The 19,057-nt window shown below is 39.6% G+C and overlaps 1 pseudogene; it reads right to left on the bottom strand.

Annotated features, from left to right (window-relative positions):
* Positions 1-1,139: 1,139 nt before the first annotated feature.
* On the bottom strand, positions 1,140-18,865 carry LOC127411124 (V-type proton ATPase subunit C 1-A-like; annotated as a pseudogene).
* Between the last annotated feature and the right edge of the window lie 192 nt (positions 18,866-19,057).

Below are 19,057 nucleotides of genomic sequence, written 5' to 3' on the forward strand. Positions count from 1 at the left end.
TTGCCAAATTCCCCCATGAAACCCTCCACAGTGAGTTGACCGTCACATGTGACTTTAGCAAACAGACATCTAGCTGTCTCCACCACCATTATTGGTAAATAAAAATGTTACTATTTCAGCATAAGTTTCTTAGGCTTACACTTGGGGGGGGAGGGGGAACACTAAACATACTCTACGCAAGAACGTGAATGCAGACGCACCTTGCTATGCAAGCTCAATTTGACACAACGCAAGTATGCACTGCATTCTCAGCATTGCCACAAGGGCTGCTAGAGTGGATTTTCTTATTTCAATCAACAACTCTCATGGTGGACTTGGGCAGCAATTTGAGAAAAAAAATATGACTTTGTCCCCAGTCCATTCAAACGAACTTGTTTTTTCTTCGTGTCTCTCCACTCCTCAACTATCAACTTATCTACCACCACATCCGGGCTGCATCCAAAAACATAGGCAGCTGACTTGCTGCCTAATCAGTTAATGGATTAACTGACAGCTGTTTTGAATGAACGGAACTCTTAAGGAAACTGTTCTCCGAACAGTTTGAAAAGCACCTTAATTTCATCCTGCCGCCGTATACAGCCTCTGAAGGCAGCATTTTCCTGGTTTCAGACGTAGCACCAGTTTTGTGGTCATGCCTAAAAAAATCTATTGCCCTCTTGTGGCCTGAGGTTTGTGACTGCCAGAGCAACGCAAGAGTGCACCTAATGTATGTACAACAGGACCACAAGTGCTTGCGTCTGCATTTGCGTACTTGCGTTAAGTATGTTTCGGCCTTAAGAATGAACAGCACCCAGTAAAATGATGACAATGACTTAATTTAAATACGCAACCATATTTCGGCATTGATTGTGCCTTCAGATGTTTAGCGAGTAAGACAGGTTTTTGTGCTGAAATACATGTCGCAACTGTTTAGTAAATTTGTCCCTTTTATATATTTGCAGACTTAGAATTATAAACTTTGATTTCAATTCAACTTCAACTATATTTACATATGTGTATGTAATATGATAACGGAAAAACCAAAACACACACACACACGGTTTTATTAATGTATCAGGATTTATTTAAATCTGCAAGATGCAAAACTTGTATAGTCTACCAAATAACTTTGAAGATTTCCAGTTCATTATGCTTATTCACTAGCTTGGATCCACTAAATGTATTTTGATTGGATAAAAAAAAAATGTAGGAGTAATATTCTGGTTGGCCAGTGTTTACATCTGGGATATCAAGCCCCACCTATGAAAGATTGACATCAAACTCATCACAAAAAGCTAGTGTACTCCTAAATGTGGAAAAAAATTCACTTTTAGCATGTATACACATTTAAAATTTACTGATCACTCAGCATGCACTACACAGATGTTTCTATTTCTATCCAGTAAATGGAACTGTCCCTCCCCCTAACAACACCTGCAACCAATTAGCAAGTAGCAAATCATGGTTCATTGCTGTGATGTAACAATCCTGTTGGCTATTTAAAAAAAAAAATGGGGATGAGCCCTTCGATATTTCCTGTCCAAACTTTTCAATAGAAAATATGTCAACGCAGGAAAGAAAACTGCGCTCGTCAAGCAAATTCAGCGTTTCTTTCAAAGTCTTTATTTTGCTAGACAATGCTAATGAGTAATTCATGTACAAAAACAGGAAGTCAGGTACAAAAAAAAAAAATCTTACATCTGGTTTACAAGTCACTGCTGCTGGGTCAAGGCAGAACTGATCCAGTCTATCTTTCTGTATTTATTGAATAGAGCAGTTTACTTGTCTTTGTTTTACCTGAGAACCGACTCGACAAATTTACGAAGGAACTTGACATGAATCCAGCCATAAAAATCTTGATAAAGTTTACCTTCAGCCAACAAAAAAACACGGACTATTATTATTATATGGAATTCTTGATAGTTTTGAACTTACATACAGTTCCTTCTTATCCACAGCAAGATGGCTCATCTCCTTCTTTTGCTTCTCTGCATCCTCCAGGTTGTATTCTCTCACTGTAAACCTGTTGGCAACAGGAAATATTAGTTTCTTTTTCACACCTAAATAAAGCAGACTGGCATATCAATGTAGTAATGCACTGACAGGATTCTTACTTGTGTTTTTTGGCATTGGCTTTGAATTCAGTGCCAGCATTCTTGAACAGTGTTACTGTGAAAATCCCTGCATCTGCATCCTCAACCAACTTCCTGTGAAGCACACACAAACGCTTATTTTGCTGCTATGCATGCACAAAAAACATGAACCTAAATTGCTTGTTAAAGACCTTATTCACAGTAGCGGCATCTTTTATTTTTAATGGGAATGACAACGAGGCTGTGAGGGATAAACTTACAGTCTCCTCCATGGCACAAACGGTACAAAGCTGTAAAAACCTAGATCCCATCTGATTTTCCACAACTTGTGTTTTGTCCACGAGAACAATCCAAAAACACTTTAAACTGCAGTACAGCCCATTGAAGAGACTGCGAGTCTATCCCTCTGAGCCTCGTTGTCATTCCCATTAAAAGTCAAATATGGCACTAGCGTGAATAAGGTCTATTAAAAAGCCATATCTTACTTTTTCTCCCTGGGATATTGTTTTTATGTGACCTGTTTTAGGTTTTCATGGGCATTTTCTACCCTCTTTCTGGTCCGCAGAATTAAACAGAACATTTTTTGCAAATTAATATTGCTGCTGGCACTATACTTTGCGATCTGTGGCACTGGTGGGCGTTCCTACTGCTTCAGCTGCTCTAACGTTATTGGTGGACTGCACAACTGGCCATTGTAGCATTTGAAATGCTGTTTACAGATGATACTGCTGACTAAGGCATCATACTAATTTGACAAGGATTCAGTTAGTTTGCCTCTAACAATGCACATTCTGCAGGGGAGAGCTTTAAATAACCTGCAGCAGTGCTTAATGCATCATACCATTAAACAAGATGAACATTATATCAATTTTTGAATCAAACTAACTCAGAATGCCGATACGGTTTTCCACACATTATTTTATTAGGCCATATCCATGTATGTGGTTACAGACAAATGATATACAGGTGCATCTCAATAAATTAGAATGTCATGGAAAAGTTCATTTATTTCAGTAATTCAACTCAAATTTTGAAACTCGTGTATTAAATAAATTCAATGCACACAGACTGAAGTAGTTTAAGTCTTTGGTTCTTTTAATTGTGTTGATTTTGGCTCATATTTAACAAAAACCCACCAATTCACTATCTCAGCAAATTAGAATATGGTGACATGCCAATCAGCTAATCAACTCAAAACACCTGCAAATGTTTCCTGAGCCTTCAAAATGGTCTCTCAGTTTGGTTCACTAGGCTACACAATCATGGGGAAGACTGCTGATCTGACAGTTGTCCAGAAGACAATCATTGACACCCTTCACAAGGAGGGTAAGCCACAAACATTCATTGCCAAAGAAGCTGGCTGTTCACAGAGTGCTGTATCCAAGCATGTTAACAGAAAGTTGAGTGGAAGGAAAAAGTGTGGAAGAAAAAGATGCACAACCAACCGAGAGAACCGCAGCCTTATGAGGATTGTCAAGCAAAATCGATTCAAGAATTTGGGTGAACTTCACAAGGAATGGACTGAGGCTGGGGTCAAGGCATCAAGAGCCACCACACACAGACGTGTCAAGGAATTTGGCTACAGTTGTCGTATTCCTCTTGTTAAGCCACTCCTGAACCACAGACAACGTCAGAGGCGTCTTACCTGGGCTAAGGAGAAGAAGAACTGGACTGTTGCCCAGTGTTCCAAAGTCCTCTTTTCAGATGAGCAAGTTTTGTATTTCATTTGGAAACCAAGGTCCTAGAGTCTGGAGGAAGGGTGGAGAAGCTCATAGTCCAAGTTGCTTGAAGTCCAGTGTTAAGTTTCCACAGTCTGTGATGATTTAGGGTGCAATGTCATCTACTGGTGTTGGTCCATTGTGTTTTTTGAAAACCAAAGTCACTGCACCCATTTACCAAGAAATTTTGGAGCACTTCATGCTTCTTTCTGCTGACCAGCTTTTTAAAGATGCTGATTTCATTTTCCAGCAGGATTTGGCACCTGCCCACACTGCCAAAAGCACCAAAAGTTGGTTAAATGACCATGGTGTTGGTGTGCTTGACTGGCCAGCAAACTCACCAGACCTGAACTCCATAGAGAATCTATGTGGTATTGTCAAGAGGAAAATGAGAAACAAGAGACCAAAAAATGCAGATGAGCTGAAGGCCACTGTCAAAGAAACCTGGGCTTCCATACCACCTCGGCAGTGCCACAAACTGATCACCTCCATGCCACGCCGAATTGAGGCAGTAATTAAAGCAAAAGGAGCCCCTACCAAGTATTGAGTACATATACAGTAAATGAACATACTTTCCAGAAGGCCAACAATTCACTAAAAATGTTTTTTTTATTGGTCTTATGATGTATTCTAATTTGTTGAGATAGTGAATTGGTGGGTTTGTTAAATGTGAGCCAAAATCATCACAATTAAAAGAACCAAAGACTTAAACTACTTCAGTCTGTGTGCATTGAATTTATTTAATTTAATACACGAGTTTCACAATTTGAGTTGAATTACTGAAATAAATGAACTTTTCCATGACATTCTAATTTATTGAGATGCACCTGTATAACTGTGAAATCGCTCACAGAAACTTTTAACTTCTCCGTCTTGCCTGCACTCGAGTCGCCTGTCTGGAGACGGGTGACGTAAGCTCCTCTGTCTTCACTCTCATTGGTAGTCGCTCATGAATGTTGCTCTTCATTTGCATAAAGTTACAATTTTCACAACTTGTCGCTCAACACAGAAATCTCTGTTGCCAACAGTTGCGACAGCTCGTGTCACCAGAAGTCGCAGCGATTTCATTGAAAATTAATAGGATCATGTCACACGATGCCGCTTGCGGAGTGAACGGGGCTAAAGAGCCGTTGCTGTGACGCTGTAAAAATGCTTCCAGTGTGAAAGCCCTCGCGAGTCTGCAGATGTAGTTAGGATGTAGTTAAGCCAGTGGCGATTTCTCAGGGCCAGCAAAGCCTTCTCTGCTGGCCTAAAATGCCAAATAAATAAATATTTTTTATCCTTTCATTCTCAATCACCTTTTTGCCTATGTATTTTAATCACCCGGTTTCTCTCTCCCTTTTGTCTTGCAGACAGATGCTTCAGACAGAGGGCTGGGGGCTGTACTCTCGCAGGTGGTGGAGGGGGAGGAGCGCCCGGTGCTGTACATTAGCTGCAAGCTCTCGCTGAGGGAGACTAAGTACAGCACCGTAGAGAAGAGTGTCTCGCCATCAAATGGGCGGTCCTCACTCTCCGGTACTACCTGTTCGGGCAGGCCTTCACCCTCTGCTCAGATCACTCCCCACTCCAATGGCTCCACCGCATGAAGGATACCAATGCGCGGCTCACCCGTTGGTATCTGGCTCTTCAGCCATTTAAGTTCAAGGTGCTCCACAGACCAGGAGCGCAGATGGCTGTCGCTGACTTCCTTTCCAGAAATGGTGGGGGGAGTGGTAGACAGGCCGGATGTCTCCCTGGCCCGAGTTGGGCGGTGGGGATATGTGGCAGTGGGGGCCGTGGTCAAGCGTCCGTCCGGAGAGAGAGAAAGCGGTAAAGGTGCTTGCACCTGAGCTAGATTATATGTAACACCTGTCTCTAATTCCAGTGAGCATGGGTAGAGCGTCATAAGTAGCCACGCCACCAGCAGAGAGGGAGAGAGAGTCTGGCACAAGGAAGGCCATGGTGCTCCTGAAGCTGTTGCATTTAAACTGTTGTTTTGTGAAGCTAATGTGTTAAAAAGTCTACATGCCTGTGAAGCTGATGAGTTTGTAAAGTTGTGAAGCATTGAAGTGGCCGATTAAAAGTCTTACCTGAGCCTGGAAAACCCGCTTCCCTGTGTTCTCCTTCCCTTCTTCTGTGAAGTTGTGTTACTACATGACAGGTCCATCTCTGCTAAACTGTCCCTGATTGATTGGCATGTTGTTTCCAAGAGTTCTGGTACTCTAGGATCGGCCACATTATGGCGACTTACTGACAAGTAGAGGTCTTCACGGGTCCAAAAATTTGTGCCCGAACCCAAAGAAACCCGGAAATGTACTACCCAGACCTGAACCAGACCCTTCTATTATTTGAAAGCTTGGACCCATCCCCATACAGAACCGAGAAATGCTGGCCCGAACTGGACCCATCTATTATTTAAAAGCTGGAACCCGGACCCGGCTGGGAGACACAGACCTGATTGACAGCGATTTCACAGCTGACTGCTATTAACAAGTTAAGTTACAAGTTGTAAAAACAAAACTTTGTGTCTTACCTCTAACTTTAGTTGCCTTCTCCCCTATGACTGACCGTGACACATATAATCCATCCTCCTTGCCAAGAAAGCTGTTCAAATACATCCAGGTTTTCTGTGATTCCTCTCTTGCTGATTGAAACAGCATAGCTAATCCATTCATTTTTTCAGCTTCAAAAGTCCACTTCCTGTCAGTGACGGATGTCAAATGTGACTTGTTTAGAATCAGCTTTGAAGTTTTTTTGTATCTTGCATAAGATAATATCCACTGTTTGCCCTTTTGAACTATAATAACGATTGCTCGTTCATTGCCATGGCTACTAACATTAGCATTGCTAATTTTCTATCGTATTGCTAATCTCCACTCTGCCTCTGACATCACAGCTCTTTGTGACTCTGCTCTGTTTTTCACCTTATTTCCCGGCCTGCACTTTCTCATCTTAATTTTACAATGTTGCAATTTACAACACACACACACACACACACACACACACACACACACACACACAGCCCCATCATCTTCACCATATAAAACATGGATCCAAACCCGTGTGGGTCCCGGGCCGGGTCTCGAGTCCTCGGGTTAGGGTGGACCCGTGAAGACCTCTACTGAAAAGCACCATCTCCTATCAGACATTTCTGCATCGGTTCCAATATGTTTACCTTCCTCTGTGGTGCGACCGGAAGCATGTTGCGTTAACAGCGTGGGAGATCCAGGTTTAGATCCTGCATTGAAACCAGTAATCGCGTTCGCATAATCAGTGACAAGCACGATTCGGAGGTTGCATTTTTCCCTCTAACATTACATTTTTACTCCACTGATGGTTAGGTTTGAGTTCAGTTTATAAAATATGCATTCCTCTTCACTGTATTACACCCTGTACAGCTTAGCGGTTAGCACAGACCGATTTTAGATAAAGAAAAGTCAACCCACTGTTTCTGATTTCACTGTGAGATCAATCTGGAAGCACACAAGAGAGACACGAAAGATAAAGAGCTGCCAGTTACAAGCGATGTTCCGCTGATTAAAATCAATGTTTAAAACATTGAAATAGGACATAATTTGGACATTATTATTTGTTAGTAGTTTTTTCTTATAGTTACAAAAGTTGAATGATCAGTGACATTATCAGTTATGATTGTGAGTACTAAAATTACAGAATACATTTTTTTTATTCATGAGAAATAATTTAATATCACATAAATGCATGTCATCAATAGGTGTACCATGTATTTTCTGTTCTCAAAGTCTCTATTTTGCCACAATGACAGCATGATGCACACAGCGAATCAGATCAATACATGCCTTTCAGTCACATTAATTTGCTCTTGCAGTTTCCATTTCTGAAATGACTTTCTGGCATGATAAATCACTTTGCAGGTGCAATTTAATCGATACTGCCCTTTATTTTGCACATTGGAGGCACGACTCTAAATTGCATATTAATTTTCAAAAACAACTGCCAAAATGTGCTATTTTGTGCAGGAGACGACTATGATTCTACAACTGGAAGACTATGATAGAAGATCAGCTTAGACATTTTTTGCGTCTACGAAGTTTGCATATCATTTAGTAAAAGATCTTTTATTTCAGAAGATCAAGGAAAATGTGTCTTCTCATGATATGACCCCTTTAATATGTTATGCAAAACATGTGGGGCAAATTAAAAAATGACCATAGTAGCCTGGATGTGTCTGAAACTGTGACCGTCTAAGTTGCCTTATAGAGAGAAGGTAAAGTGGGCCAATTAAAGCCAATGAGATGAACACCAGTTCCCAGCTGACTGCAGTCATACGAACTCTTACTTTCCACCAGTAACTTGATAATAGTGTTAGATTAGCCGTCAGCCCCTAGACTTGAGCAAGAGAGGTGAGTAGAGCTCAAATCAGGACTGTCAAAATCACAAAACATGCGAGTGACTAACCGGCTGGAACGGGGAACAACGAACTTTGACATGGATTCGTAGATCCTCTCCCATAGTGCATATGCCGTCCTATGGAGATATATATCATAAATGCATTAAAAATGCATGATCAATAATAAATGAGCTAAGATCTGCTCTCAGTGTTTGGTCCATACACTGGTCCATATAACTTAAATTCATACTCACCTGGACACCACAGCTAGCAGTGTTGTGAGGTACTCTGAATTTAAAATCAAATCCTCCTTTTTCTCAACATCAGTCAATGTGTGGGTCTGTAAACTTCTTCTGGTTTAGCAGAGCAGGAGTGATTGTAAGGAAGGTGGTTAGTGATGGTCTGAAGCTTGGTTTAATTAAAAATGAAACATGCAAATAATGTAAGAAATCAATTTGTTTTGGATACAAAACTCACTCAATTTTGTGCACAAGGCTTTGAATACTGGTTTTCACATTATTGTAAGCAGCCCTGCGTGACTTCAACACAAACAGACATTTACATTTAAACTTCAGAACATACATAGCAACAAACAGTTAAAAAAGCCATTCATATAAGATACATAAGTACATAGGTGTACACTTTTGAGATGATGTCAGTAAGGGTCTTTAGAGGTTGTGAGTTGGGGTATTTGGCTCTGTCCCACTGAAACATGGTCACATATGTTGCCAAGTCCACTGCAATATCAGACACAATGAATCAGAATGTGGTAAAACCTCAGTGTACATTAAACATATTAAGACAGAATAGATAAATGAATGTGCTCAAGTTTGGAAAAGTTAGTCTACCCTGTACGGTCTGGAAGTACGATTTCAATGGTGACTACTGACCTTTCTGTTGGTTTTGTGCTCTGGTGAGAGTATTAACAAAAAATCATCTGACTTTGTATGTGGTAAGACAATGATTATATTAAAGGTAACCTTTCAAACATGCCATGTATGTGTCATATGTAACATGATCTACATGTGCCCATGGCCCAGTCAGAGGAGGTAGCCTGAAGCTAATGAGCTCTTCTCTGCTTTCTGATGGAACAGGTTTAGCTGTTACCACACTCACCTCCATTTACTGATATAATCTCCAGGAGTTTTCCACTGAATTCCTTCAATCACCTCACCCAAACACAGTGACATCTGACACATCACACTTCGTAATAAAAGATAATTTTAGAGAGAAATCAGCTGGTAGTACCTGAAAAACTGACACTACAAATTGTTTAAACAGACTTCAGTCAAATACTATTCCATAAGCACATATGGACCCAGATAAAAGTCAGAATAAAGGACCTGATGCACCACGAAGCCTCAGACATCAGTTGCCATTCAGAACTATAACCCAAAGTTGAATCCAGCACCTGTGTGTAACCTGGTCTGGAGTCATACAACTGGATATGTTGGACTGAAAGAGAGAAAGGGGGGGAAAGAGAGGATAGTTTCCACCACGCATAAACACTGCAGCTGAGGCAGAAAGATTCATTGTCAGGTGGCACCTGAAACTCAACTCCACTGGATTAAGTGTTGCTGTTAGTGATAATTGTATTACAAGGTCTTGAGGAATTTCCCACCAGCACACAGGATACCAAACACACTTGTACTATCAAAAAGCCTGACTCAGAAGTCAAAATTTACCGTTTACTTTCTTCATGCACATTCCTTGTTTTATTGTGCACGATTTATAAGTGCACATTATTTCAAAGAAAAGCAGAGTTTGTCTTAATAATCTTTCATCATGTGACTTTTCTTTTCAGCTGATGTCACCAAGGCCACTTAAGTTTCAACCAATGGGTGCCGGCAGTCAATTTCCGATGCTTAAAATTAAGTACCGCCCTACATTTTTTTCTTTTCATTGAACATCTCATTTAACTTGTATGCTCTAAAATAGGTCACATTACAGAATTAAAATGTGTTGCAAATGCTGTTTTATCTTGTTTTATCATTGTTGACAAATGCAGATGACATTTTATCAAACAGGACCAAGGATGACCAATGGCATAAACCACTTGTAACAGAAGAGCCATATCCTGTTGAAAAAATAATTTTAAATGGTGATTGCAAATATATAAACTAGCAAAATATCTTATTTATTTTTATCAGAAATATTGTAAATATTAAAACAAAAAATAATTTAGACAAGCTCCCTTGTACTCCCTTGTGTTGGTCTTGCTGTACTGTGGTCCAGTGATGGTATCAGGTAATACTGTGGTATTTATCAAAGTACAATGGTATGCACTGTACTTTGATCAATACCATAGTATTAGAGAATACAATGTGCAATATTGTGAATACGTATTGTAAATACTATAGAGCTGTTTAGGTTGTTGTCTCAAAACCTGGAAGAGTATTAGCATTTTCAAGCCATGGGTGCCCTCTGGATTGTCCTATGGGTATTTATAATGGCAGTTATTGATTTATTAGTAGGCTAAAATTAGGTCTGTATTAAAACATTACTTTAAGATACTTTGACTTTTTGTCCTACTACATACATTACACACAGTCATACCCCAAACGTGAATTTTAAAGCTGCTGTGTTTTTTTGTTTTTTTTAAGTATGTTGCTAACAAGTTACTAGATAAGGACTACAATGGTTTTCTGTTTCATCAGGCATGTACACTCATATTATTGTGGTAGTTGTAGTCGTTATTTAGCAACTTGTTAGCAATGTGCATTTTTTTTTTTAACACGGCGGCTTCAAAATTCATGTTTGAAGTATGACTGCGTAATTTACGGTTTAAAACAAAACATCCAAGTGTCTTCAAGTAATGTTTACCACTGACCTTCTTTTACTCATGAATTGAAAAACCCCATTATAAAACCCCCAACCTAGTCTCATAAATAATAAAATTTTTGCAAACTGACTGTTACGTGCCACAGGTTCCTGGTGAAATGAACACTAGAGGCACTACAACAACTGTGTGTTTAATTCCCTTTCACACAAATCACAACTACATTGGCTCGATGACTTCATAAACACTTTTTTTTTTTTATCTATTACACACACACTGCTATTTTATAATACTGAAACACTTTTACTCTAACGTATCATTTGAAAAATGATACAGTTTAAGGCTTGTATTACAGACCCACCTATATTTACACATGTGTTCAAACATGATTAGCTTCCGTGGTAGCGCACCTGATAGAGTGACACGCTGACACGTGACTCGAAAGTGTCATAGAAGCTAAACAAAATCTAAATGCTAATAGGGATAATTTGGTCTCCTGTAACTGGAAGAGCATGGCACTAGCAGCGCCAAGGTCAGGGGTTTAATTCCCAGTGAACACACAAACTGGTCAAATGTATACGTTGAATGCATTAAAGTTACTTTGGATAAAAGCATCTGCCAAATGCATGTACAGTAAATGTAATGCACATACACGTTTTTAAGTTGACTAACAGGTGATATCTGTATCTAAAAGGTGACTGGATCATTTACCCTGAAAGACGGGACTTGCTTTTGTACATCCGCCATATTGTAATAATATTCATTTTAATGCAAGTGCTTCGTCTCGGGCTAAACAACAGTCACCTGTCCTGAGGATCCCTGTACATTTTGGGAATTGCGCTTCCTGGTGGTTAAGAATAGAAAATTAAAATTAAATCTGCTCCTTTCCTCCAAGGATAACTGGCTGCAGCCCACAGAGCGGGACGCAGCAACATCTGGGGTGGGGCTACACGTGTAGCTCCGCCCATAACTTACTCTCATTGGCTCGGTCATCTTCAGTAATCGTGTTGAAAACATGATCTGAGGGGAAATTATTAATCCTAATTTTAGATTCTACAGTTAGAACAACTTGGTTCTACAGGTTAACCGAAATAAAAGTAATCACTGACTGACAACATTTATATTTTTATCCTCAATTAAAATTTGGCTGTTTTGATAAGATAAATCAAGTGTTCTAAACTGAAGCGAGGGCATGAAAGAAAAATGTGATTTTATGGACACTTGCCCCGTCAGCACACACATCGTGTCTCCAACTTCATATATTGTTGTGAATAATAATAATAAAAAATAAAAAAACTCATCTGATGAAATATATATACAAAATCCTTAATCTGAATTAGAATACTTAAATAAAGAGCATTGTAATGCAGCCAAGTCTCATTTCAAAATACGAGTCCAAAATAAGTACATGTATTTCAGGCTTGTTCATAGTCTTGTGTTACGCTCCAAATCGTAATTTTTTTTTTTAATGGTTATTATTGTGTTTTTGGTTGCGCAATAAACTGCATCTTAGATTTGATTCATTTTGGACTCTTGTTGCCTCTATGTCTGTGCCCGTCATAATAAGGAAAGACTAAGAACATTTTAACATTTTATATATATATATATATATATATATATATATATATATATATATATATATATATATATATATATATATTTAAATATTGGCAGATTAATCGTTTATCGGCCTTTTCCACCACATTAGTTATAGATATCAGCAAAATCCACGCTCGACCTCTAATTTAAGGTATGTAATGTTTGATGATGTCATTAAGGTTATTGACATATTTCTATGTTTGAATTCACCTATAGTGTCATATTATTCAAACAATGAATTACATGTTCATTTCAGTGGCTATCTGATTGAAAGAAGAGAGCTTTACAGAAGAAAGATGTTGGTTAGTCTGTTTTTATTTCATGCATGCATGTAAAATGTGCTTCATCAATGCTACATTTAAAAAGAGCTTTCTTCTAAACCAGTTGGTTTCATCATATCCTCAATCATCAGATATCCAGAGGAGAACTGAGCTCATTCAGGATTTCAAGATGCTCACTGTATGCACCTCCATCAAAGTGTCTTGAGATGGCCAGTACATTCTAGCTGCAGGTCAGTGTGTGTCTGTACTTAATACTTATATGCTGTTTAATATTTACTGGTTATGTATGTGATAATAAAAAATAACATTAACCCTTGTGTTGTTCGTATTGTGCTAACACATTTCACATTTTCATTCTCATCATTTGCAAAATTGTCATCACAACAATTATATTCAGACTTGGTAGAACCATAAAAAAAGATGAGCTAGCCATGTGTTATATATTGTTAGAAAGGTCTCAATTCGTAGAATGAAGGAGCAGCTGTTTCACTCAGAGGTCAAACTGGAGTGAGTATTATTGAATGAAATTACCACTGACACATAATAAACAGGAGAGGCTTTTGGTCACGTTTTTGCTTATTACTTCCAGAAACATACATATAACATAGACAATGACATATTGTAACTCACAGCAGACTATCCCGATTCAAACAAGCCCAAACACAACATAACATGATAAGTAGATCTTGAAATATTCCTCTAAGAGTGTACATGGAAAGCCGATGCACAAAATGGTGCTCAACACACATTGTGAGTGTGTGCAAACACACATCCACATGTGCTCATCTAAAGGATTGGGATGCTCCTGAACACTTAATATTTCTGTATTTTGTAGTCTAATCGATTCATTTCCAATGACCGTTCAATTTTGTCCAGGAACACAAGTATAACAAAGTGAAATAAAACCAAAAATATTTAAAGAAAATGGTCCAATTTTTGTGTGTGTTTTCAGATACCCTATGTGAACAAAGGACATTTATTCCAATCGGATTAAGTGAAAAAAATTATAATAATTGTCTGGGTCAAAATCACTGGACCACAACATAAGGGTTAAGTATTCCAGGCCTCGTTAAATGTAGTTTTGGAAATTGGTGATCTCTTTTGATAGGCTTTCAGGCACATACAAACCAAGAGTTCGATGCTACGACACTTACCAGTTGTCTCTGAAGTTTGAGCGCTGCTTAGACTCTGATGGTAAGCGTTGTAATCACTATCAATTCATGTCAGTGATGAAAATGGTGCATGTCAAATAACTAGTAGTAGCACACCTTTCCTTAACAAGTCACACAAATTAAAGCAAGTGTAAAAGTGCAACTAAGAAGCCATATACTGTATCTGTACATGTTCAGTGCTGCTTGTTTAAGTGTTTTAATGGTCTTTAAAGGTCATGCACATGTAACCTGTCCTGCTTGACCTGCTCCGAGTGGGATTTGAACTGGCATCTCTGGCATGGGAGGCGGGTGCGCTAACAAGGAGCCTAAAGGCCACAGCCTCTAGCAGAGTTGGGGTACTTGAGTTTGGACTCGGACTCAAGTCCGATTCAGGAGTCCAATTTTAATAGACTTGGACTTGTCTCGGACTCGGATGCATTTTTACTTGGACTTGACTCGGATTCCAGCCTTTGGGACTCGGGATTTTTTTCGAGTCCAGCCGAGTCCATGACATTTGTGAAGCAATGAAAAAAATAAATAAATATCAAAACAGAAATTAATGACTACATCTCTGTCTGCATGCAGCTGTATTAGCCCCTGAAGTCGTAGATGTAGCCAGAGTTGTTTCACTGTGTTTAAGCAAACATATGAACACACACATATGCACGTGCACATGCACACTCATCAGTCAACCAATACACTTGAATGTTAATACAGAGACTACTGTATAACATCGACTACCGAGGTGGCTGGCACGATGAAAACATAAAGACGGGTATGTATCCAATGTAATAGAAACTAAACAAGGCAGTTTCTCATGACACGGGACCTGACAACTGGTCAAATTGTGTGTGGCATTTGTGCAGCCAAGATGGTGCTCGGTTTCATCGTGGATAAAAACTTAAAATCAGGAACTTCATTGAGTCAAGTGACCCACATCATGTCTCTCACAGTTTACTAAAAACAGCATATCGAAATAAAAATACATAAAAATAGTATTATATTGGATATTAAGTCTTTTTAGGCATAATGTGTCTATACATGTAGGCTTCTGTAGTCTCTTGTGGTTCACGCAGTGTTCTCAGCTTTAACTGGTCCATAATAGCTTGATGAATTAACTGTGTTAATTTGTTAAATAGTCAGGGAAAGAAGCGTTATTGCTAAAGCAGACAGCAACTCTAAACAGATAAACAGCACCTATTTATTATTGATTGACTATTTTCAAAGCATTGACGAGCTGCTTATAATACAATCTTTTACAGCATTTGTCCTCCATTCACAACATTCAACCATGCACAATAAAATATTAGGATATTTTGGACAGTGAAATATTTTGTTTATAATTTAATTATAGACTATAAAATAAATGTATTATTCGATAACAGAGTTTGTGTATGAAGCTAAACTTCATGTTACGAGATTAATTTAGTTGGTTGACGTTTTTATTTAATTTTTTTATTTTTGTAAACCACCAGGTAACTTATGCATGTCTTTTTTAGCCTACATCTCTGACACATTTGAAGGACAATTCTGTTAAATTTATGACTCAAAATTTCTATTCTCCATGATTTTGCGGTTAAAGAAGTGCTCAATGAAATTTTCTTTGGGTGGTATATAAAGATTTCAGACTGATTGCAGACCAACGTGGCTGCCGCTCAAGCAAATATCAATTATTATTTTCTTTTTTTGTCTTCTGCGGCAGCTGCTGAGAGACGCACATGGATTAAATTGAATTGACAAATTAAAAATGAAGTAGAAATAAAAACTAAATGAAAATTTGAAACATAATAACCTTGGTTGTATTGACTAACACAGCTTTCACTTTCTTTTGTGTATGTTTGAGTGGAGGGGAAAACAACAAATAATTAACAGAACACAATAAGAATTGTGTTAAATTAGAGTTTTGTCTTCATACACCTAAAGAATATGCTTTCATTCTGAAACCACTTTGAAGTTTGTTCAGCAGGATACTAATCATAAAATGCATATATGAAATGCAACAAAGGTGTTTTTGTTACATTTATATTGACATACTGTTTTTCTTAGTTGTGAAGTTTAAAATAAGCTAGAAATATTGATGTTGATGGTTACAATTTTAATTCAGATTCATGAACAGATTCATTCAGACTTGGCCTCTTATGGACTTGGTCTTGAGTCCGACTCGGCCCCTTTTGGATTCAGACTCAACTCGGACTCGATTGTTTAAAGACTCGGACTCAAACCCAACATTAGCCTCAGTCACTCGTGCGCCTCTTGAGGCCAGGGGAGTGAGGCTTACACACTGCAGCTACTTCCCAGCTGGCTACCTACACTCACCCCCCTAAACCTCTCATTCCCAACCAGTCCTGCTCAACCCGCTCTGAGTGGGATTCAAACCGGCATCTCTAGCATGGTAGGTGGGTGAGCTAACAAGGAGGCTAAAGGCTACAGCCCCTAGCGTCAGTCTAGTGCGCCTCTTGAGGCTAGGGGAGTGAGGTTTACACACTGCACAGCTACCTACCAGCTGGCTACCATTACACACACATATACAACATCCAGTGTTCTTCCAACTAAGACTATTTTATAAATCATATTATCAAAATAAATGTAAAGTAAAAACTTTATTATGGGCAAAATTAATTTCTGTAGTGGAAATTTTTGAAAAATCGCTAGAAATCATTTTCACACAATAAATATTGAAATGGTTTATGTTTATTTCACTGTTTAATTAGATGATTATAGATTTAAAAATGTAATAATTTATGTTTTTATAATAGATTTTTTATATTAAAATTTAAAGGTCTGGGGCAGGGCTTAAACAATAAAACATTTACAAAAAAGGCATTTGAAAAGTCTCTGTTTGCCAACAGCTGGTGTTACTGCATGTGGAATTCCACTCGCAGCACATTCATTAATATAAGACTTGCATCCTGAAGTTTGGCAGAGACTTCTCCTACCATTATCCGTCCTGTGACCTGTACTTCGTTGGTGCCAGGTAAGAGGCCACACCATCAATTTAAACACTGGTTTAAATTCTGTTTTTGGTTAAATTGATTGCATTTTGTGTTATATATTTTTTTTTTTGCTTCTTTGCTTACTGGTAATTCTTGGTGTGAATAGACCTTTAGAACCATTACCCATTTTTTTCTACTTAGAAAAAGCTCTTTTTTTTTTTTTTTTTTTACTTCAAGCTATGCTTAAATTTTGTTTGTTTTGTGCCATTTTTACTTTCTTGTTCAGAGATCTTCCACTTGAACCTTGAACAAGGCAGATTCCTCAACTCCTTATAGACAAATGCAGCGTGAGTATCTCACCACCAGAGGCCGCCATTATACCACTGTGCCCGTGCTGCGTACTGTCACAGCCATTCTTTCCCATTGTCCCATGCAGGGGTGTAGTTTCGAGGGGGGATGTGGGAGAGGTAAGCATGGTCACTGATGGGACAGAGTGAGTTACAGTCACATGACCTCTTTTATTTCCACAAATCTATTAGCTGGACGTCAAAGAGACATATGTTAGAAGCCTTAATTCAGTGTTTCTGATCTGAACTGGACAAGAGGCCTTTCCTAATATATTAGTCTCAAAATCTGAATGAAATCATTTGCCATGGATTCATTTTCATCACAGTTAGATGATGGATTCTTCCCTGAGTGATATGTGTATTGTATATGTGTTTGTGTATACTGTATATATGTATATAACATTATTGAACTTTATATAGGCTAATATATAAGATTTATATAATATCAGTGTTCCCACGCATCCTGGAAAACCTGGAAGCCGAATAGTTTTCTATAAATGAAATTGTATTTATATAAAATGCTCAGAATAAAAAAAGCCTAGAATTTTAACTTCAAAGCAATAAAAAAAAATCTAATGTGGCAGGGTGAGCAAGAGACAGACACAGTGGGTGTGGCATCAAGCCTCGGAGAGGCATTTATTGGAAACAATTTTTAATGTAAAAATGTCCAAAAGGGGTAATAAAGTGTCCAAGGGGGAATAGTGCTCATAATAAAGGGGGAATCTGGCATCCTTGCGGTGAACGGGTCTCCGTGAAAGGGGCGGGGTAGTGTCCATAGGATAGCTCAGGCACGGGCTGGATTAGTTGGCCACTCACGCTCCCCTCCAAAGTCCAAGGCGCATGGGGCGGCGGCGTCACTGGCGGCCTGTCTTCCCAGGCCCGCGGCAAGCGTGAGGGGAAGGCAGCCCAGCATCTTGCCCTGTCGGCGGCAACATAAGCAGTTCACCCCCGGCGACTCATTACGGCATCCGGGGGTCCGAAGAACGGGTCTGGCAGCGCGTCCACTCATCCGATCCCTCCCAGCTCTGGTCCTGGGCGTGCGAGGATGCCAGTGTGTGCACCCAAGGAGATTTGAAGCCGGCTCCCCGAGAAGAGGTGCGCACTGCATTTTAAAGACAGCGGTGATGAAGCATTATCCCCATCAGGTGTGCTTCATTCGCCGCTGACCAAATGAGGCTTTTTAATTATCCACCTTCTTGCTCTCCCGCCCAACTCCCGTCGTTAACCTGGCTGAAGGGCAGCCCTAAGAGGCGGGGCGATGATGACGATCCAGAGGGGCGGATCATTCCGCCACACCCCCCCCGACCCCCCCCCACCCAAGCGTCACCCCGTCGGCACCTCCTCCCATGCTCACATCCATTCATGGAATCCAGAGCCAGAGGTGCACACTCTTTAGCCGCCCACACGGGAATGCTACTTCCTCAGCCAGGCCCTACGGTCAGAGTGGACGTAAGGGGGATACCTCTCCGGGCCAACTCCTCCTCTCACTCGCACCCAGGTGGGAACAGAGAAAAAACACAAATTAATATGACAGCCTCAGCCAGCTACAGGGTAAATGCTTATTAAGTGCCACTTACCCTTTGCTGCAGCTGGGAGGCCGTCCTTGTGCCTTCTCCGTCCCACTCCAGGCTTTCCATTGAACCGGCAAATGAGAGGAAGAGTGACGTAACTGTTGGTTCCCAACTGTGCCGTCTTTGCCCACAAAATTGCCCGCATTCTCCACCACTGTGGCAGGGTGAGCAAGAGACAGACACAGTGGGTGTGGTGTCAAGCCTTGGAGAGGCATTTATTGGAAACAATAATAAATGTAAAAATGTCCAAAAGGAGTA

This window comes from Myxocyprinus asiaticus, chromosome 20, assembly GCF_019703515.2.
Source record: "Myxocyprinus asiaticus isolate MX2 ecotype Aquarium Trade chromosome 20, UBuf_Myxa_2, whole genome shotgun sequence".
Taxonomy (NCBI): Eukaryota; Metazoa; Chordata; class Actinopteri; order Cypriniformes; family Catostomidae; genus Myxocyprinus; species Myxocyprinus asiaticus.